The sequence below is a fragment of the Hylobates moloch genome, unplaced genomic scaffold (assembly GCF_009828535.3).
Source record: "Hylobates moloch isolate HMO894 unplaced genomic scaffold, HMol_V3 SCAFFOLD_14, whole genome shotgun sequence".
Taxonomy (NCBI): domain Eukaryota; kingdom Metazoa; phylum Chordata; class Mammalia; order Primates; family Hylobatidae; genus Hylobates; species Hylobates moloch.
Window position 1 is genome coordinate 25640158 of NW_026652289.1, and position 24291 is coordinate 25664448.

Sequence of the window (24291 nt, forward strand, 5' to 3'; positions counted from 1 at the left end):
AAAGAAAACCAAAAGTGTCTTGTGACAAATAATCAAACAAACTATAATCTACCAAAAATTATAGAGACAGCAAAAACACTACTAAGATGAAAGTTTATACCAGTAAATACCTTTACTTAAAAAAGAAAAAAATGTAAATATCTTTTAAGTTCATTTGTTCTAGGGTATAGCTTAAGTCCATTGTTTCTTTGTTGTCTTTCTTTCTTTATGACTTTTCTAGTGCTGTCAGTGGAGTATTGAAGTCCCCCACTATTATTGTGTTGCTGTCTATCTCATTTTTTAGGTCTAGTGGTAATCATTTTATACATTTGAGAGCTCCAGTGTTAGGTGCATATATATTTAGGATTATGATATTTTCCTGTTGGACTAGTCCTTTTATCATTATATAATATCCCTCTTTGTCTTTTCTAACCACTGTTATTTTAAAGTTTGTTTTGTCTGGTATACGAATAGCTACTCCTGCTTGCTTTTGGATCTATTTGCATGCAATGTCTTTTTCCACTTCTTTACCTTAAGTTTATGTGAGTCCTTATATGCCAGATGAGCCTCTTGAAGACAGCAGATTTTTTGATTGGTGAATTCTTATGCATTGTGCCATTCTGTATCTGTTAAATGGAACATTTAGGCCATTTACATTCAATATTAGTATTGAGACAAGGTACTATTCTATTCATCATGCTATTTGTTGCCTAAATGCCTTGTTGTTGTTTGTTTGTTTGTTTCATTGTATTGTTGTTTTATGGGTCCTATGAGATTTATGCTTTAAGGAGATTCTATTTTGGTGTATTTTGATGATTTGTTTCAAGATTTTAGAGGTCCTTTTAGCAATTCTTTTAGTGCTGGCTTGGTAGTGGTGAACTCTCAGGATTTGTCTATAAAAGACTGTTATTTTTCCTTCATTTATGAAGCTTAGTTTTGCTGGATACAAAATTCTTGGCTGATAATTGTTTTGTTTAAGGAGGCTAAAGATAGAACTCCAAACCTTTCTAGCTTGTAGGGTTTCTGCTGAGAAATCTGCTGTTAATCTGATAGGTTTTCCTTTATAGGCTACCTGATGCTTTTGCCTCACGGCTCTTAAGATTCTTTCCTTTGTCTTGACTTGAGATAACTTGATGAATATGTGCCTAAGTGATGATCTTTACAGAACATTCTACCCAACAACTACAGAATATACATTCTTTTCAAATTGAATATTCAAATAAAATCAGTAATAAAAGAGGAGACATTAACACTGATGCCACAGAAATACAAATGAGTTACTATAAATAATTACATGCCAATACATTGCATAACCTAGAAAAAATAAGCAAATTTTTTAAAACATACAACTTATCAAAAATTAATGATGATAAAAGAGAAAATTAGAGTAGACCTATAACTAGCTAGGAGATTGAATTCATCGCCAAAACTTCCCAGTGAAGAAAAGTTATGGTCTAGATAGCCTCCCTGAAGAATGCCATCAAATATTTAAATAAGAACACTATTCCTTCTCAAACTATTCTAAACAATGTAAAGGGAAGAAACAATTCCAAACTCATTTTATGAGGTCAGAATTACCAACACTAAAGCCAAACAAAGATATAATTACAAGATGTAAATATAAAATCTTGTATCCTCAACAAAATACTAACAAACCAAATTCAATACCACAGTAAAAATACCTCATGGCATGACCAAGTAGCATTTATTTTTGTGAGACAAGGATGACCCAACATAAACAAATGAATCAATAGGATACACTATATTATATTAACAGAATGGAGGTTTTTAAAACACAGTATTAACTCAATAGATGCAGAAAAAGCATCTGACAAAATTCAACATCTTTTCATGAATTAAAAATACTAAAACACAAGGAATAGAAATAAATTATCTCAATATAATAAAGGACATATACAAAAAGCCACAGTTAACATTATACTCAACAATGAAAATGTGAAAGTTTTTTCTCTAAGATCAGAAACATGGTAAAGGTGCTCACTCTCATATTCAATAAACTACTGGAAATCCTACCTAGAGCAATTAGGCAAAAAAAAATTAAAGTGAAAAAGCACTCAAACCAGAAAACACACTTTACCATCTTTAGTATTGTGAAGAAATATAATGTGACTAGTGAGAAAATGTTCACAATATATTACATCAGAAAAAGCATGTGTTTTAACAAATAGAAACTTACCTTTCATCATTAAATGCAGTTCCACTCAATTACAATATTGACTATATGAAGGGGTTTTGGGTTTGGAGTAGGTTGAAAAGCAAGTGCTATGATTCTGTACTAATAAACTGAAATAGTGCGGTAGTTAAAAGTTTTAGCTCTATGGATAAAGGTTAATTTTATTTCTTCAATTTATTGCTTACTGGTTATGTTGTTATTTTTGTCTTGCATACCAAATCTTTATACCCAGTGAGCAATAACTCTCAATTTCCCCTGCTTCTGGTCTCAGTTCCTTCCATGTAAAATGGAATGAGTATGAATATATTCAATCTCAATTATTTGTTGTATGGGTAAAATTTGAGAAAGTAATATGCATATAACACTCTACCTAGTATCTGGCTAGTGATAACAGTCCAACAAATGATCATAATCATGATTATAAGAATTAGAGTCAGCATTATTATCAATGTTTTGTTAGTACTCTCATGCTTTCTTGATAAAACAAAGCAATAGTTTTTCTAAGGGGATTAATTGTATTTGAGAAAATTAGAAGTTTGCAAAATTCGTTAATTATTTTTACTTACATGAGCAGCCAGTGCACCATCTAGAATTATATAAGTCTAGAAGTATAAAGTATTTTAAGAAGTAACCCTGTCAGTTAATATGGTTGCTCCTTAAAAGAAAAAAAAATGAAGTAACTCTAGAGGTTGTGAAGTTGTAGAATGTTGCAGTCACCAGCATGAGTAGGAGTGCACAAGATCTAGGTCCCAACAGTAGATTTACTTCAACTTGCTTGATATAAAATTGAATTCATTGCCCCCCCAAACTTTGTTAATATTATTCATTCTGATGTCCATATCTTTTATTTAACAAACAGATATGTCATCATTTATATCAGACAGTAAAATGGGACTATTAATCATGTGACAAATTTGGATTTTAAATTATTTTGGTTTCTAGTCTAGTTCTAACATTCGGAATTCAGATGGAAATAACTTTTGACATTGTATTAGTTTTCTTTTGCTGTGTAATAAATTGTCACAAACTAATTGGCATAACACCCATTTTCTATCTAATAATTTCCACTAGTCAAGTATCTGAGCATAGATTAGCTTGATCCTGTGCTCAAGAGCACATCAAAGCTGAAATCAAGATGATGGCTTTAGCTAGGTTTGGTGATGTGTCTGTAGTTACAGCTACTCAGGAGGCTGAAGTGGGGGAAGAGGAAACCACTTGTGCTTAGAAGATCGCTTGCACCCAGGAGTTCAAGACCAATCTGGGCAAGGTAGAGAGACTTGGTCTCAAAAAATTGTTGGTTGAGCTGCCTTCCTTTGTGGAGCTTGGGATAGTTTTTTAAGGCTTATGTGGTTTTTGACAGAATTCAATCTTCTGTTTTTACAAGTCAGGTCCCTGTTTTGTTTCCAGCTATTGGCCAGGGTCCACTCTTCACTCCTAGAGGCCACCTGCTATCTTAACCAGCAATGGAATTGAATTTTTCTCACATTCCACGTCTCTTTCTTTTTAGAGTCTACACATGACTAATTCAAGCCCACTGAAATAATTCCTTTTTTTATTAACTCAATACCAAATGATTTGGAACCTCATTTGCATCTGCAAGATCATTTTACCTTTGTCATATAATGCAGCCTAATTATAGTTATAAAATCCATCTTATGCACAGACCACAACACACACAAGAGGAGAAATTTGTACAATGTTTGCAAACCATAAGGCAGCTGTCTTCAGATTCATCTTAGAATTTTGTATAACATGATCCAGGATTAGATAACATTGACATATCCTGAAAAAAGGCCAAAATATCATACAGTATTTCAGTATATGCAAAAGTAAAAGACTGCTGATTACATAAGGCAATGCTTGTTAATAAAGTTCCAGTCTGATAGTTCTATTTATATCTTAAACAAAATATTTTTATTATTTTTCTAATAATCTTAATTGAATGACTTTTTTTTATTACAATTTTATCATAGATTCCATGTAGATATGCAGAGGGACAAAGATTACCAACAATCATAATTGTAAATTAATTCAAAGACATTTTTCCCTTATTAAGTGAAATAAACTAAATCTCCACTTGGATTTGTAAAATTCCAATCATTAGGAAATTATTATGTGATTTTAGGACAAATAAATTTTAAAAGCCATTCTAAGAAGTTTTTTAGAAGGCGACTTAGTACATAACCATTTATATTATCAAATAAATTGTACTGTACATTATCAAATACTTGTACCAAGAAAGACTTATACAATATTTGCCTTTAAAATCTCCTTTCTAAATCTTCCCTCTGTGTATTATCATGGAAGAGTATGGAAAATGAATATATGTAAGATACCAATGACAAATATGGATCAATAAGGTAGTTATACCAGAGGTATTCATATTCATATGTAAATGGAAATAGATGGAGTTCTAATATTTTAGAAAATTGTTGAAAATATATTGTGAAATGTAGGCATTTCTGAGGATCCAGAATGACATCACGTAGGTTTCTAACTACACCTTGCTTTTCATTCAGAAGAATTTTTTTTCAAAAATTACCTCTTTCTGTCACCACCAGGGCTCACCTTATATTCATGTACTACTACTTATAAACTTCCTACTGTTTTGCTTCCTTTTTGTACATTTCTTGCCAACCAGATAATCTGCCATTCTGATTCTTACCTTTTCTCAGTTGCCACTGGATGGTCAGTCAGTTCTCAAACATTCTACTCTCCATTTCACAGGTATTCTTGTTGGTTGCCTATCAGTCATTTCTTGGTCTTCTCTCTTTTCAGGTGAGGAGGGAATTAGTTTAGCTTGATAGATATTTTTTAACACATTATAAATACAGATTTATTGAATGCAATATTTGCTTATCATTCACAACAAAAATCATTCACAACAAAATTCTTTTCATTGATTTTATTGCTCTCTACTCATCGTTATGTGACAAATTGGTAGTAGATTTAGCTGTTGTATATTTACTTGGATATATAAGGATTATTTTTAAATATATCACTTATTAAGAGTATACTACATAGTATATTCACAAAAGGTTTTCATAATTTGAAATGTATATTTAAATGAGAAGGAGAAGGTGAATAGCAACAGATGCATCAAAAGCACTTTCCCTGTATTCTCAAATTTGTTCTCATCTTAATAGATTTATGAAATATGTCTAAGTTTACCTAATATTTTGCCTTATTTTGTAACTTATTTTTGAATAAGTTTCTTCCTTTGCTTTTGCTTTTCAATATCCTTCACTTTACCTTTTCTTTTAACGTAGTCTCTCCTTCCCACCTTAATAATATCCTTGTAACACAAACACATGAATTATCTTTAGTAAAATTAAATGTCAAGATACTAAATATTATTTAGTATTATATTTGGTCAAAGATGTGGAAAACATGGTCAATTCACATGCTGTCTTATGGCATATCTCCAGAACCTTCTAGAAATATACTCACTTCTTTATCATTATTGACACCTCCTCTAGTTCAAGCAAATAGCATTCTTCTTTCTACAACTGCAGTCAATATCTGCCTGGTCCCTCAAATCTTGTTTCCCCCTCCACCCATTCTACTGCCAGACTTAAAAAAAAAAAAATTAGCTTAAAACCCTTCAGCTCTTACCATCATACTTTAGATGAAATCTACATTATGTTCTATAGCCTATTTTGTTCCCCAGTTATCTATTAAAGTTTCTTTCTTTAAAGTTTCTTTCCTGTTTAGTCAGGATGATTCCCCAGGAACACGGGTGTTCTGTTTCCCAGATCTTCCAAACGACCCTTTCTCTGTTAAAGCTTGACTTTATCATGATTCTTTTCTATAACACTATCTTCATATATGTGGTTCTTTCCTTTCCTTCTAAAAACTAAAAACAGGTGACTTAAAGAAACTTCTGGGTTTTGTTGTTGTTGCTGTTGTTTGTTTTTGAGATGGAGTTTTGTTTGTTTGTTTTTGAGATGGAGCCTCACTCTTATTGCCCAGGCTAGAGCGCAATGACGAGATCTCTGCTCACTGCAACCTCTACCTCCAGAGTTCAAACAGGATTCTCCCTGCCTCACCCTCCTGAGAGCCAGGATTACAGGCGCCCGCCACCACGCCCTGCTAATTTTTGTATTTTTAGTAGAGACGGGGGTTTTGCCATGTTGGATAGGCAGGTCTTGAACTCCTGAACTCAGGTGATCCTCTCGCCTTGACCTCCCAAAGTGCTGTGATTACAGGCGTGAGCCACTGCGCCAGGCCAAAAGAACTTTTAAATTAAGTTATATTCCATATTGTTCTCTGTAACTGTATTCTCTATCTTCCTATCATGTCACATGTTATAGTTATTTACTTTTTCGTGTGTTTGCTTATTTCCTGAGATACCCACTCTATTATACATTTTACACAGGCAAGTAGTGCAAACGCAGTGCTTATTACACATCTAGCCAAATACATGGAACATACTTGCAAGTCAAGAATTATTTAGTAAATAAATAAATGGATGAATGAATGAATGAAGATGGATCAGTCAGTACCACTGGACTGGAGTGGAGTAGTTTGTGTGTTTTATAAATTGTGATATTTTAAAATATAAATTGTGATATTTTAAAATAATTTTTTCCAAAGTACCACAAAATATCTTTTTTTTTTTTTTTTTTTTTTGAGACGGAGTCTTGCTCTGTCACCCAGGCTGGAGTGCAGTGGCCCGATCTCGGCTCACTGCAAGCTCCGCCTCCCGGGTTCATGCCATTCTCCTGCCTCAGCCTCTCCGAGTAGCTGGGACTACAGGCGCCCGCCACCACGCCCGGCTAATTTTTTTGTATTTTTAGTAGAGACAGGGTTTCACCGTGGTCTCGATCTCCTGACCTCGTGATCCGCCCGCCTCGGCCTCCCAAAGTGCTGGGATTACAAGCGTGAGCCACCGCGCCCGGCCTAGTACCACAAAATATCTTAAAAACCAAGCACTGACCTCCCACCTATCTCCCATATTTCTGATATAATTACCTTCTCACAGGAGAGGAGTGTGAGAAATTAGCTTTGCTTCAAAAGCCACGAGCTGGTGGAGGAAAGCGCATGCTGGGTTGGCTATGTTGAAATCAGCAATTGGAATCGCTGTTATAGACTACTGAAAATTCAAACAATAACTTGCGATGTAATTCTACTCTTGTTTTTATTGAGCAGGAAAAAAATGAAAGCATTAAAATAGAGTCCAGAAGCAAACAAGTATTTATCCAAAATCAGTAATGACATCATAGCCATAGTCACTCGTATTTTTTCATGACAGAGTATCTAATTATGAATTTCTGTCCTAGGATAAGAGGTGGGAAATTAGGAGGCTGAGTAATTAACTCCTATTTGTTACCTTTTCCTCCTTACCAGTAAGATTTTATAATTATGTGGTTTAGGTGTTAATATCCAGAGGCTAGTATTAAAACTGATTTCACTGGACCAAATACATAAGACAGCCTTTTAATTACCACAGTAAACCAAGTATTCTTTCCGCAAAGATAATGACTGAAATGTAGCGAGACCAGCTCTGAGTTGAGTGTAATTTCTTTTAAAGCTCAGGTTAAAGAGGGATGAATAATTGCAAAATGCAAACTGTATAAGCTACATGATGTAGCAAAAAATAAGTTATGTATTTTACTATTTATTGATGACCTGGAAAAGTCATACTAATCATATAAATTGTTTTTTGTTTGTATCTAAATCATTTTCGTCATCAACAAATCTTTTGAATTTAGTGGTACATGATTAAGATTATAGGCTTTCAGAGAGTAATAGAAATAATCAGTGAGTAAATTAACAAAAATAATTTATAGCTTTCTAAGTTGCATTAATGTATAGAATATTATTTTACACTACGGCTAGATAAAAGAATGCATTATTATTGTTATGATAACAGAGATAATTATCTTGTTTAAATAAAAGGATTATTCACAATATTTAAGGCATTGAGATTCATGATTTTAAGAATGAAAGTATGTTCCAGATAGATAGCATTGCACTGACTGAATTATATTTAGAGATGCCAGTTGATTAAAACAAATACCTTTCATCCCCCTTTCTATTTTGAACAGCTTTTTGTGATTAGCAAATAAAAAATGCTTTCTACTTTCATATTACATTTTTTATAAATTTATAATTTTAAATATATATCTTTTACAATTAAGATAGAAAAATATGGATTCATATATTATAATAATTGTATGACTTATATTTTTCATCTTCAATGTACTTCTGATTTGTTTTAGGTACCATATTATTAAGCCTTGTATAAAACATCACTGTAAAAGAGTCCTGATACCATAAATTAAACAAAGTCACTTGATATGATTATTTGCGCAAATATTTATTGGGTGTGTCTAAGATATTGCACTAAACTCTTTGGGGATTGCAAACATGAGTTTAATAAAGATCATCACTGCTAGAACCCTATATTCAAGTGAAAGGGTGAAGCTTTCTTAATGTCAGTCAATAACTCCTAAACATGAATTACTGATTGTGAATTCCTTTTTTTTTTTTTTTTTGAGATGGAGTTTTGCTCCGGTTTCCCCAGGCTGGAGTGCAGCAGCACGATCTCAGCTCACTGCAACCTCTGCCTCCCTAGTTCAAGCAATTCTCCTGCCTCAGCCTCCTGAGTAGCTGGGATTACAAGCCCCTGCCACCAAGTCCAGCTGATTTTTGTATTTTTAGTAGATACAGGGTTTCACCATATTGGCCAGGCTGGTCTCGAACTCCTGACCTCAGGTGATCAACCCACCTTCTCCTCCGAAAGTGCTGGGATTACAGGTGTAAGCCACCACACCCGGCCTGAGTGTGAATTTCAAAGAAATATTTCTAGAACAGAGTGCCTGAATTTGGATTCTTCCCAGAACAAAGTTCAAGGTAAAGACTTTTGTTTTTAATTAAATTTTTTAAATTTTTATGGGTACATAGTAGGGGTATATATTTATGGGGTGCATGAGATAGTTTGATACATGCATGCAATGTGAAATAATCACATCAGGGTAAATGGAGTATCCATCACCTCAAGCACTTATCACTTCTTTGTGTTGTAAACATTCCAATTCTACTCTTAGTTATTTTTTAAATAGACGCTAAATTACAGTTTACTGTAGTCACCCTATTGTGCTATCAAATCCTAGACCTTATTCATTCTACTTTACTATATTTTTGCAACCATTAACCAACCCCACCACCCTTCCCAGGTCCTGGTAACCATTTTTCTACTATCTATCTCCATGAGTTCAATTGTTTTAATTATTACCTCCCACAAATGAGTGAGAAACGAAAGCAAAGACTTTTATGTGAGCCATGTATTGGAGAATGTTAACTATGGAAAGTACAAAAACTCTGAACATCTCAGTTTCTTTATTAGTAACATGGTGATGATAGTTATTTTTGTTAAAATTACAAGAAATAATGTATATAATTTATCTGAGTAGCCTCTAAAATTTCTCAATAAAGAGTAACCATTATATGCTAGAGATAGCACTTTACCTTATACTTTATTTTTATTATCATTATTCCTTACATCTAAAGTGCTCTTTGTAAAAAAAAAAATTTTTTTTCTTTATAAATTTGTATGCTACTTTTATGTTCTTTTTAAACTATAGATTATCCTAAAAAGCAATGTCACCTTTTAAATGTTTTTCATGATAAAACACCATGTTACACGGAACAAGTGGTACAAAATCCTGAGTAACCTTTTTGGGTTGTTTGGTGAAACATTCATTGGGTTATGTGTCTCTCTCTTAGACATGTGGCTGAAATTCCTCTAGAATCCTTGATTTCAGTTATATTTTATTTCCTGTTTAAGTTCTGGAGATATCTCGTTCTTGTCTGTGTGGAGTACATCCCTTGCCAGTGATCACCCAACAAACTTCTCTTCCTGAATAGCCTCGATGTCCTTTACACATTGCATTCCTTGATCTGCTACCTTGCACAACCTATCATGCTAGCACACCAGGTTATGTATTTCTTATCATGGGTTACTCAGTACACAAATATATTTTACCACAAGTATCAGAACTAAAGAAATAATGTGATATGTTGCTAGAAAGAGAAGAAAAAATGAATAAGAGGTGAAGAAAAAGAGAGGAGCATCAAAACTAGCATAACTCGTCACTACAGTCTTCCTATAAAAATGAAAAACATATTTGACCACTCTGAACATACTAGAATGTAAGACTACTACCATAAATTTGGAAAAACTTTCTGAACTATATAGCTAAATTAAAAAAAAAAAAGAAGAGTTAAAAGAGAAAGTAAGTCTGCTTTTGAGAAAATCCATTATTATTCTTTCCAAAAACTATAAAATAAAATAATCTTGTCTTAAGGCTCTATTGTCCATATGGGAGAGATTCTCCATGATACTGGCAGAATGGAACTTATATTTTAATTGCTTATTTAAAGTTTAAGATGAAACAATCATTGTCCAGTTAAGTTGAGCACCTAAGAAATTGCCTTATGCTCTGTCTTGAGGAAGCTCTGAATTTAAAGACACATTAGGTAGAAGTAGCCAAACTGAAAATTTACCTGATTATTCCAAGTCATAGTCTCTTTATTTAACATTTATAGATTCTGCCCATAAATTAAATGATTTTTATTTTTATTACTATACTTAAGTATAGACTCTTCAGTAATAAAATCTTATAAATGTTTAAAAGGACACTGTCGTTTAGTGTCACTCATCTAAATTTTTATGAATCTTCCCAAAATTCTTTTAATGATTTTGCTAAAGAAAAGTGGCCTTTTCTCCTCTAATATTTCCAAGTGTTAGATATTAAGTCATGTTACATTTCCTTTTTTCATGTTTGTGTATATACAAGCTTTTAGTTATTTATTATGAAAAAATATAATTTCAAACAGTGTTCACTGAAAAAAAATATTCATTCCTTCACTCTTAAACTCATTAAACCTTAAATATGAGTCCATGCTACATGAGAAATTCTCATCAAAATGCATAATTCCAGTTAATATTAATAACTTCAAAATCAATAATTCTAACTTTTCTTTTTCTTAAAACATTTGTATATCATTGAAGGTTACTGCTAAATAAATACATGAACTTCTTTTACTATTGGCTGTAATTAAGTAATATGTAAAGTTTCATTTGACATCAGGTAACAAGTTATTATGTTGGTGCAAAAGTAATTGTGGTTTTTGCATTACTTTCAGAAACTTCAACTACTTTGCGCCAATCTAATACTTGCAGAGCAGGCAAATCAAATAAGCTGCATTATTGAAGGTTGTCTAAGTGTTAAATGACAGTTTTAACTTAAAATAGTTAACTAAGACAATTTTAACTTACATGGGGACTTTCAGGACCCAAACGTTTTCTCATATTTATGTATAAATTTTATGTTAGAATTATTTTCAAAATGGCAAAAATATTAACAAATAGGACTTCCACATTGGGTCCCGACTGCTGAGTTTTTAATCAAATTAAATTTTCTGCTGAAAACAAGTATAAAACCTACAAAATATACAAAAATACTCAGAGGACATAAGAGAGTGATAAAAGGGATATAGAATGTGAGGGGCCACATTCTAAAGGGAAGGTATGTGAGCTGGACTCAGACATGTTCCACATTTACTTTCTTTCTATTCATTTATGTATTTATTTATTTATTTTGAGACAGAGTCTTGCTCTGTTGCTCAGGCTGGAGTGTAGTGGCTCAATCTCGGCTCACTGCAAGCTCCACCTCCCGGGTTCACGTCATTCTCCTGCCTCAGCCTCCCAAGTAGCTGGGACTACAGGCGCCCGCCACCACAACCGGCTAAATTTTTGTATTTGTAGTAGAGACGGGGTTTCACAGTGTTAACCAGGATGGTCTCGATCTCCTGACTTCGTGATCCACTGGCCTTGGCCTCCCGAAGTGCTGGGATTACACGCGTGAGCCACTGGGCCTGGCTTTCCCTTCACTTTTTTTTTTTTTAAACACATGGAATATTTACATTTCCGGTGTGGACAATAAGAGTCTAAGAAGATATATATTTATTTTGGCTTTCAGTAGTGTCACCTAGTAACGCAGACAGGTTGAAGTTAAAAAGCTACAAAGGTGACTGGGGCTTAAAGTGATGAAAACGCTGTGCAGCCAAAAGTCTGCATGAGTGCTGTCTTCTTTGAGCTGTCATCTTTTAAGGTGGACATGTACAAAGGGAAACAGAAATAAAGCAAAAAAACAATAACTGGAATTCAAAATAACACATCAGAGCCTTTAATAGCCTTGCTGTCCTGAAGAGCCTAGATTAAAGTATGGGCATGTCATGGTCAAGTCATGATGCGTCTTTCAGGAGCCAGAAGATGTAAGCTGTAGAAGTAAAGCTTTGCTCTAGGAGAAAAATGTATATTATGGACTAAGATTAAACCATAAATAAACTCGCCATAAAACTCAAATATATCATATGATATCAAAGATACCAAAAGCTATCATCTGAATTCTAAATAATGGCCAGAGGAAAGTTCAACCATCCTGGAAGAAGAGTACCTCAACCAATGACTGCAATTTTACAAACAAATGGAAGACTTTTTTTTAAAAAAAACCCTACCAAGCATGCCAGAAAAACAAAAGTACTAAAATGTAAAGAGAAAGAGAGAATAAAGAAGAGAGAAAAAAATAGAAATGGATTAAACACATCAAAGAGATTTTTAAAATCTTTATTCTCCATAGTCCAAACATGGTATTTTCTATGTATTTCTCATCCAATCTGTAACATGAGAAAAAAATGTTTTTACAATACTTAAGAAACTCATAATAAATATATTCGAGCTTCAAAAACGTCTGTGGTTTAATTAGAGAAAGTGAAAATGACAGACGCAATTTTTCTTAAATTACTCATTCTTTTGCAAAATAGATAAAAGACCAAAACCTATGAACTTAAGAAGGTGCATGAACTGCAAGTAGGATAGTCATAAGGAAAATAAACCCTAGGAGTTGCATAGTAAAATTTCAAAACGCCAGTTCAGAGGGGAAGTCTTAAACTGGCCGGAGGAAAAATCTACATTATCTTTAAGGAGCAAAAAGAAGACAAACAGATGTGACTTCAACTGAAAGTATGGAATCAAGAAGACAGACAAATGACATCATAAAGTTTGGAGAAAAAATCCAATTAAAAAATGCTATATTATTTCAAAATCCTTGGAAAATTAAAATGAAATAGATATTCCCAGGCAAACACATTTTTAAAACCCCAAGAGATTAAATAAAAGTATTGCAGTAATGTATTTTCTCATTTTGAACACTATATTTTGAACCATACTGTGATTACATAGGAATTAAATTATTTCTTAGAGAACGTGTACTGAATTATTACAGAGATAAGGGTATTAGGTAAGCAACCTACTATGAAGTGGTTCAGAAAAATATACACGTATATTTTATATACGTGTATATTTTTAAAGGGCCAGAAGACCTTAAAGGGCATGTAAGAGAGATTGTCAGTGCACTGCAGATAGTTCCAGTACTTGGCAAAGTATTCATGAATATTTGTCTCTGAGAGAATATTCTACACAATATGAGATATTTATTTGTATATGTGTGTGTACAATTTATATATATATACATTTATATATTGTATAATATATAATTATATTATATAATATATACTATATATAGTATATATTATATTTTATATCTATATGTATACATTTGGAGAGAGAGGGAAAGATTTACTTATTATAGGAATTTGTTTCTGTGACTATGGAGGCCAAGAAGTCCCACAGTGTGCCCTCTGCAAACTGGAGAACCAAGAAAGTGACTATCCTGAACCAGAAGAGCCAATGGTACATGTCCAGAGTACTGCATTTTTGTTCTGTTCAGGCCTTCAATGGATTGGATGATGCCTGCCTATATTGGTGAGGGTGATCATCTTTACCCAGTCTACTGATTCAAATGCTGATCTCTTCAAGAAATTCTCTCACAGACAAATAATCCATATGGCATCATGAGAATGTGTCAACTAGGCATTGATGGCTATGAAGATACAAGGTGGCCACAAACCAGGAAACGCAGGCAGCCTTTAGAATCTGGAAAAGAGAAAGCTAAAGAATGTCCCCTAGAGCCTCCAGAAGGAAAACAACCCTGAGAAACGTTGACTTCAGCCCAGTGAGAAGCATTTTGCAGTTCTGACCTACAGAACTATATGATGAATTTCTGTTACTTTAGGTGGTAAAATTTGTGGTGAAGTTTTATGGCACTAAGAGGAACTAATAGAAGGCATTTATCCATTATATCCTATTTTTCACTTGTTGAGGGTCACGTCTGGGGCATTACCTTTGTTCATTCTTCCAGTTCATTCATGATCCTGTGTTAGAATATTCTCCCAGAGACAAATATTCGTAAAGACTTTGCCAAGACATTAAATTTTCCAGTTTTATTTAGAAACATAGTATTTTAACTTTAGTCTCTAATGCTGTCCTTCAAATTTTTATTTATGAAACAAATTATTGCATTGATATACAAATGATATGACTTATTGAAACATGTCCTTAAATGATTATACATCCCTAAAAGCATAATTAGGGACACATAATATTTCTATTCGCTGATTACTCAAGCTAAGCTTACTCTAGGATGTTTGACTGTTTTTCCTTTGTTACTTGCTTCAAGTGTTTTGTCACCACATTGATTAATTTATTATGTATTATCTGTACTTTAGACATCTGAATTGAGTAATTTTTTTTCTGTGCATGGTGAAAAGCTTTAACAACTTATCTCACATGTGTATGTAGATTCCCTTTGAAAATCGTCTACTTGTAGATAACATTGGTAATTGTTGCAGAAGGGTGTGACTCTTAAATGTTTCTAAGAAAAGATACAGCATATTTAAAAGCTACATATTTAATACCACGGGTGGAGAGTGATGCTATTTCACAATAAAATAAATGCCATTATGAAAAATATATAAAACAAAAACTGGAAGTACAGTTAATATTTCCTAGAGGAATAAGTAAGTAGTGTTATTATAAGTATATAGTACTCTGCAAAATATACATGTGATGCTGTCAAAATGAAATTAGAATAATGAAAAACAGCATGGTAAGACAAAAATATCAAGCTTGTTTAATTATTTTTATAAGTACAGAAAAGCAGAGTTTCTAATTAACAAAGTTGTTTTAATACTTTTTTTTACGAGATCACAAAGTGGTCAGAACTGAAAATTAAATATAATAATAGTGAACATCATAAAACATATGCTACCTAACATAAATATTGTTAATACATTGTATATTTTCTCAGACCTTTTCATATTATAGCTATAGATATGCAATATTTTATGACACTGCATCTTTAGGCTGATTCTAGGTCAATGAACTTTCATAACTTATCTTTTAATAATGACATTACCCCAAAGTTCCCTCAACATCCTCCTATAAAATCTACATGGATCATTTCTGTTTGAGAAAAGTTGCTGTGAGTTACCTATAAAAACTCATCTTACCTTTCTAGTGCCTTGTTTATTCTGAGTTCCTAATCTCAGTGAATAATACTATCACAAACTCAGTAGCTCATGGTGAAACCTGGTAGGTGAACTTGGCCCTTCCTTCTCAGTAGTGATCAGAGGACTTGAATCTAACTACCCTTCTGGGCCCACAATAGCATCAGCGTTTTCAAAGACAACTTTTATCTAAAATTACTACCAGAACTTAACTGGTGTGCCATCCAATTACTCTCTGATTTATGCTTCCCTGTGCAGCCAGAGAAACTTTTCTAAAAACGTATGGTTCTTTCTTGTTAAAATCCTTTATTGTTTCTCTTTTATTTTAAGATAAAATCCAAACTCCTCAAATATGGATGTGAATATCCTTCATGAGCTGTAAGCCTTTTACCATGTAACAAGTGATAAAACTTCCTAATTTCTTCTTTCCTTGCTGGGAACTTCATATTTACTTTTTTTATGAGCTTATATTGTAATTTCCAATCTCGAATGAGTCCAGTTAGTTTAGATTGGCTGACCTAACTTTATTAGACAGCTATTTCCTGTTTGTATCCTCTCTGCTAAATTGTCAGCCCAGTGAGGACAGAGTGCACGTAATTTTATCTCAAAGCTTATAAGACTTCCAGGCAATAATTTGTTGTGAAATATTTGAATAATTTGCTCAATTTATTCCTCCATTATTCAAACACCAGTTTAAAGAACATTATAGTTATGTCTAATTTTTGACTGCTATAAATAATATTTTGACTAGAGTTATGTGCACATTTGATAGAGTCTTTGTCTTACTATTTTCTAAAACTTAACTTTGACAAAAATATTGATGTTTGGTATGTTTAAAGTTAGCAAGCTCAAAGCTCAAATTTATCACAGGATTCATACAAAGTGTGTGTGGCAGCTGGGGAACTCTAAAAAAGTGCAGTATTAATTCAATGTTACATGTTACATTATTAGTATACATAATTCCAATAGCTTTTCAAATCAAGAATGATAACCTTTGTATAAGAATTAGTATAAAAGCAGGGAAGGTCATATAATGGTGGGAGAAAGAGCAGCGGGCCTGGAGTCAGGAGGGCCTGTCTTATCCTACTTCCATCATCCATTAGTAAGTGCCAATTGCAAGTCACCTAACATTTCTAAAACAGGGCCCAGTTTCCACTTCTAATAAATTAGGAAATTGCATTAGATGGACTTTAAAATTAAATATCTATGATGAATGTTCCCGAAAGAGGACAGTAAGATTGAAAGGGCTATTTAGGTATAAATATTCTATTATAATAGAGTCTAGTTTAAAATGCACTTCTCTGTTATTGAGGTTAACATTCACAGTGTGATTTACTTAGTGCCAAGGTGATGTTGAATTTTATATAAATATAGATACAGATAGAATTTAAGTTATATATATGGTAAATTATATATATAATATTACAAATAAAGGCATATTAGAATTTGACTTACAATATTTGTATTTCAATAAATTTCTCACTACAATTATATTAACAAATCAAATTATTCATGCCATAGTAAAGATAAATTGGTTATTCCTTACTAAACTTTGTTTTATAAATACAATGGGTACACAACAGGCTTTATACAGAATTAGTGTTTTATGTATGATTTATAAAATCATACCAATTTTATATTTTGTGTGACACATTACACCATTGCCATAATTCAACTAAAATATGAAAATATTACAGAAATAATTTTTGTGATTTGTAAAAGCCTGGCATTTCTAATTCATTCATTTATATAGGCAGAATATGTATGTATTTTTACATACACACCCATATACATGTGCTTATGTACATATATATATATATATATATATATATATATATATACACACTATGAGTATAATTACAGACATTTTTCTCTGGAATTGAAATTTATTTTACTCAATAAAGCAAAAAACTGTCTAAATTTGTCTTATCTGTATATATCTGTCTTTTTTTTAAAGTACACTAAATCACAGAAATATAACTCTTCAGTTAAACACAAGTATTTTAACTGTTTCTTTGAAGTTCCTTAATTTTGTTAGAATTTAAAGGTAGCCCCCAAATTTCATCTCTCAGTGAAATTCTTAGATAATAAATATGTGTAGTTTTACACTGGTACATTTGTGGGAATTTGTTACAGGAGAGTAAAATAGCAGTACTTTGCAAGATTTCCCTGAAAGTTACATCTAAATATTATAGTAAACTTGCAAAAGCAATTAAAGATTCACTTTGTTATTTATGATGTAATTATTAATGTGGGTAATTCCACATATTGATGATACATAAATACAACTTTTATGTTTGGTGTCCACTCACATTTTTCTTTCTTTTACCCATAAATTCTGCTGAGTTATGGGTGGGGAGAGAGAATTAGCCAGGGCAATTCCGAAGAAGAGCAAACATGGACCTTACAATCCTATGTATGGTCAGAGTAGGAAATCATAAAGCACAAAGTTTAGTTATGAAATAGAAATAGATAGGTATATATTTGTACTGAATGCACTGTGGGAGTATATGAATCAAAATGTTAATTGTGGTTATCTCTTGCTGGTGAGTGTAATGTTGAAAATATTTTTCTTCCTTTGTATTTGCACCATCTAATATTTTTACAGTAACCCTAGATTACTCATATAATTATAAATAAAAATAATAGAATAAAATGGTCCCATTATAAATGGAAATGGAAATAAAAATAATAATTTGTCTCCTCAATACTGTATCCTACTTTCGTTGAGATTTTGTGGAAGAGAGCTTCATGGCAGTGCTTTTATTATCTTGTTTCACTATATACTGACAACATATCCAAAATTATTATCTCAATAACACTGTCAATATATTATATGCTCCATAATATAAAATAAACATGAAATTCAAAACAAACATAAAGTAAAAGTCACCTGACTTTAAAGTAGGTAAGCTATTTTATTTACTACTCATTAATATATTTACTCTTCCAAGAACATTTAAATTTAGAAGAGTTTTTCAAAAATTTGAGAAGGGAAGTCCAGGTGTAGTGGCTCACGCCTGTAATCCCAGCACTTTGGCAGGCCAAGGCAGGCAGATCACAAGGTCAGGAGACCGATATCATCTCGGCTAACACAGTGAAACCCCGTCTCTATTAAAAATGCAAAAAAATTAGCCAGGCGTGGTGGCGGGTGCCTGTAGTCCCAGCTACTCGGGAGGCTGAGGCAGGAGAATGGCGGGAACCCGGGAGACGGAGAGGTGAGCTGAGATCGCACCACTGCACTCCAGCCTGGGCAACAGAGCAAGACTCTGTCTGGAAAAAAAAAAAATTGAGAAGGGAAGTACTTTTTTCTATTTTTAGGGAAATATGCTACTGTATTAGTCTGCTAATGAAGACATACCCAAGACCTGATAATTTATAAAGAAAAGAGATTTAATTGACTTACAGTTCAGCATGGTTTGGGAAGCCCCAGGAAACTGACAATAATGACGGAAAGGGAAGCAAACACGTCCTTCTTCTCATGATGGCAGGAAGAAGTGCCGAACGAAAGGGGGAAAAGCCCCTTATCAAACCATCAGATCTCGCGAGACTTATTCATTATCAAAAGAACAGCACTGGAAAGACCCCACCCCATGCTTCAACTACCTCCCACCGTGTCTCTCCTACACTCCATGAGAATTATGGGAGCTACAATTCAAGATGAGATTTGGGTGGGGACACAGCCAAACCATATAAACTACTCAAACAACCAGATTATATTTTTTATGCTTTCCGATTACATGTTTTTGTTCATTTCATTTATATTTTTAAATTAAACATTTTTCCTGATTTTCATATGTTGAATATTGTGATTGCTAAAATTATTGGCTTCTACATTCTATTGTCCTTTTCTGAGATTCTCATATGTGTGAAGTGCATTTTCAGTATTCTCTTAGTGAGTCTACTATTTGGAAATAGAAAAGCAATCCATCCAGTCCATATTAAAAAAGTTAATTCATCTAGTTTAGTGAGTCTTCTTTTATTTAAAAAGTATACTGCCGCAGTATTTTACAGCTTTTTATGTGTATTAAAGGTTTGATTTTTACTTCTGAGATCAAAATAAATTTTCTTCAACTCATGGTACTAAGTTGAGTTTAATATGTTTGCCACAAAAGCCAACTGCAACTTCGTAAAGTGACTTCTGCAGTTTGAAATAAATAGCGGCAAGTAAATAACAAGAAAAGGAAATAACAAATACAAGTATAAATGGATTCTCAACTTCATGATTGAGACTAGAAAGAAAATTCTACGTGCTTATCACTACGTAAATATCATCTTGACCTCTGTAAGTAATTTATTAATCTGATCAAAAGAAAAGAGAACTTTCAATGAGTGGCAGAGAGCTCATCAGCAATTTCTTTTTAATAAATCAAGAAAAAAATGTGAAGTGCTTGGAATAAAATCCTTGGGCCACTTTTAAAAAATAAAGCCACTTTCATATAATCATGGGAACATTATTCTGTGCTTTCAGAAATCCATAAAGCCAACTTTCTCAAATTAATAATATCTTTCAGGCAGCTTCTGAAATGCCTCCTAGTGGTGTCCATCCCTGATATTCATATGCTTGTGTAACACCCTCTCTTTGAATATAGGCAGGATCTAATTACTTGCTCGTAATAAATACAAAACAGCAAAAGTTATGAGATGTTACTCGCAAGATTACTTTACAAAAAGCTGTGACTTCCATCTTGTTTGTTCTCTTATTCTCTTGTCTTCTCTTACTCTCTCCAGTGAAACAGCAGCCGTGTCATGAGTTGTCCTATAGAAATGCACCTGTAGTAATGGGCCAAGCAAAGACTTTGGCCAACAGCCTGCAAATAATTGAGTCCTGTGACAATCAAGTGAGTGAGTTTAAAATGACTCCTTTGTCAGTAGTCTTGTGATCATTGCTAGCTCCGCCGGCACCTTGAAGGCAGCCTTGTGAGAGGTACCCAGAGTAGCACCTGGCTTCCTAACCCAGAGAAACTGAGATACATAATGTTGTTGTTATTACAAGAACAGAAAAACAAACACCGCATGTTCTCACTCACAAGTGGGAGTTGATCAATGAGAACACGTGGACACAGGGAGGGGAACATCACACACAGAGGCCTGTCGGGGGGTGGGGGGCTAAGGAGGGATAGCATTAGGAGAAATACCTAATGTAGATGACGGGTTGATGGGTGCAGCAAACCACCACGGCACGTGTATACCTATGTAACAAACCTGCACGTTCTGCACATGTACCCTAGAACTTAATGTTGTTGCTATAAACCACCAAGTTTGGGAATAATTTATTAAACAGCAATTGATAATTAACACATATCATGTAGATTAGCTTCTTTCTCATGTAGAAATCCTATGACAAATTTGACAGATGTAATTTCCCAGTAACTACAAATAGGAACACACTAGTTTTGGTAAGTAAATATATTTAATTGCTTTTAACTTGTACTCAATAGGGAGTGAAGAAAGAAAGGAACTGGGAAAAGTGCAATGGAAATATATACGCATTTTTGACCAAACTAGTAGAATAAGAATTTCTTAATTTTTTTTCAATAAAATTTTTCATCGATTTGTAAGTATTCATCAAAAATGAATATGTATGTCATTGTTAATTAGAGGAAATCAGTTTGGGAGTGCTGGTTAACACCTGTCATCCTAGTGCTTTGGGAAGCAGAGGGGGGAGGATCACATAAGACCAGGAGTTCAAGACCAGCCTGTGCAATATAACAAGACCCCATCTCCACAAAAAAATTTAAAAATTAGCAGGGTGTGGCAGTCCACACTTGTAGTTCTACCTGCTGGGGAGGCTGAGGTGGTAGGATAATTTGAGCCCAGAAGTCCTAGTCTGCAGTGAGCTATGACCATGCCACTCCACTCCAGTCAGGGTAATAGAAGCAAGATCCTGTTTCTAAAGATAAATAAATAAATAAATAAATAAATACATACATACATACATACATAAAATTAAGAAAATCATTGAAAGTTTAAGGATAGTATATATTATGGAGGGATTTGGCATTCAGGATAAATTGCTTTATGTCACCAGTATAGCTTTGTTCTAAACACTAGTCTGCTGATAACTAGTTGGAGACTTTAGGTAACTAGTTTCTGTCTCAAAGATGAAGGTGCTAGATAAGTTGATCTTTAAGATATATAACAACTGTAAAATTCCATAATTATAAATTCCTGATTTTAATTTTTTCACTTTCAACACATTATAATTTAGTGAGCTGAAGTAGAAATTATCATTGGAAATATGTGTCAATGAGTATGGCAAAATTGAAAAAGAAGTTGGATTTTCAAAGAGACTTTAGGCAGTTTTTATGTAAATTATTCTTTGATTAAAATAATATTAAAATATTATTAGATAAATATTAATAAATATTACAAAAATTAATAACTTCTATTTTGACTGCTACAGTGTTCTAGGCTCTGAGCTAATTTATATATGTACTTTATCATTCCCAGTTACAGGTTAAAAAATGAGATTATGTGACAAGTCTATGGACACACATTCATAAAAGAATGGAAATAAAGTTAAAATTTATATTCCCCAAAATTCATAATCACAATGGGCATGAAGTATGTATACATAAAACTATTTTTAAATTTTGTTTTAATTTATTGAAAAAAATTAACGTTGTGTCAGAGAATGAAATGTCTTAAATTTTAGTAATAAACTAATGTATGTAATGTATTAAAACTAGTTCAAAACAACCAAAAATGTTCAAAAAATACTAAAGTAAAATAGTTTCATAATTACAAATGTAAGTTTGTGTTTATACCAGAAATTAATTAGTACAAAGACTTGATAGATGTAGAGATAACTTATAAAGCAGTTGCCAGAATATTTATATATTTCTTATTAATATATAAAAGTAAAATTGGCTCATCTCTGAGATAGTGGGTGTAATTACAGCTATTTCCCTCTAGCTGAAGCATCATTGCCTTTCCTCTTAAACTACAAATTTAATTAAGGTTGTGTTTAATTTAAATATCAAAGTTTTTTTAAGCCAAATAAATCCAGTTCATTTTAAAGAGCCATTTATGTGCTGGGTAATAAGCATGACACTCTAGCCCCTCAGATGAAGCAGAAAGATAAAGATGGCTATATTTAATTTTTAAGAGATGTGACACATAATATAATAACTGACCTTAAATAGGAAATCTCTGTGATTTTAAAAATTGGAGAGCCTCTCAGATATGAAATAAAACCTGAGTAGCTAATATTCTGTGAGTTTTATTACTCAAATGCAAAATGCACAGCTGACGGAGAAGGAGATTAAGCAAAGGGGGTAAAGTGAGCATCACAATGCTTAATTTACAAAGTTAGTGTGACATAACAGAGCCATCCACCTCCTTCATGAACCAAAAGGGACTGTCATTTAATATTTCACCATTTCAAAGTATTGCTTCATAAATGGAAATAAGTTTTCATAGTATATAAATTATATCCTATTTACATCTTTGAAATTCACCAAGGAAAACATAAGACCCTAAAATCATCTATGCATTATACTTTCTCAAGAAACAACAAGAAAATAGGTTTTACTTCATTGCTGTTTTTGTGTTTTATGATGTACCATTTTACTGGCAATCTAATAACTTTGAAAATCTTTTTAAGGATAAATGCGGAGCATATGTACATGCACAGGTAATGGAATCAACCTAAAAATTGGTTGGTCTTAATCAGTGCAGTCATCATCTTAAAATGATTTTGTGGTAAAAGGATGATCAGAAACAGTTGTAGCTTAAACCATGGACCCAAAGGTTGTTTCACTGAAGTAAGAAGTGAAGAAAGATGATCCATACATTTGAAGAAATTAAACACGTACTTATAAGTATATTAAATTTGGAACATCTAAATTTTTGAAATGCTAAAGTATGTAACTACTTAAAAGTGACATTTGTAAACTGCTATAATCAAATCATTTGGGGCTGTTGTTGTTGATATTATTTTCTGATTGCCATGATTAATTAAACATTTACAACAAAGTAAATAAATAAAAAAATATTTCAACGCTTTTTCTAATCATTCAGTTTTAATTTTCAGTAATATTTGCTGAGACTTTTCACTTTAACATATTTCTTCAGGTCTTCTTAAGTTGCATAAATGCATATTTCCGCTGATAATTTTAGGCCATCTTTATTTTAATTTTTGTCATAATTTGCTGTTATTCCGTCCTATAATTCAATAGTATACCTTGTCACTTTATTACTGATGAATGTGTCTCCCTGTATTATCAAACATCAAAATTATTTCTTTAAGGTTATGCCAAAATAGCCCTAAATCTTTCCAAATATTTTATTAAATTGCTAACTTTAGGCAGGCAAAGCATAAAATTCAGAAAGTGTAGTAGCTTTATCTTTAAACTGACATCTTGGTTTATTCTTTATATAAACTGAATTAACCTAATATCTCAAACACTTCCTTTCTAAATATTAGAATAATTTTTGAGTGGCCCTTAATTGGCTGATAATTCACATACAAATGTCCAAGTAGGTCAATAATTATCAAATCTTTCATATAGAACTAAACTAATGGTTTTCCCACCATCTTGAATTTTGAATAAATTTTGGTAGGAAATTTGAATAAATTAATAAATTTTTAACTAAAAACAAGAGTAATTTTAATACAATATATTGTTGAATATGAGTAAGATTAATATTAGGAATCTTTTTCTTGTCCTTAGTTTGTTAGATGAATATAAGCTTTC

At 32.7% G+C, this 24291-nt stretch overlaps 1 long non-coding RNA gene across 2 annotated transcripts; it reads right to left on the reverse strand.

The window, feature by feature from the left end:
• Positions 1–520: 520 nt before the first annotated feature.
• Positions 521–22811, reverse strand: LOC131381133 (uncharacterized). 2 transcript variants are annotated; one of them, XR_009209616.1, is made up of 4 exons: positions 22729–22811; positions 21370–21482; positions 4839–4943; positions 521–605 (listed from the first exon to the last, which is right to left on the reverse strand). It is a non-coding gene; the product is annotated as an uncharacterized LOC131381133 (long non-coding RNA). The 2 variants fall into 2 exon arrangements; XR_009209617.1 differs by lacking the exons at positions 521–605; positions 4839–4943 and adding an exon at positions 18664–18862.
• Positions 22812–24291: the final 1480 nt, after the last annotated feature.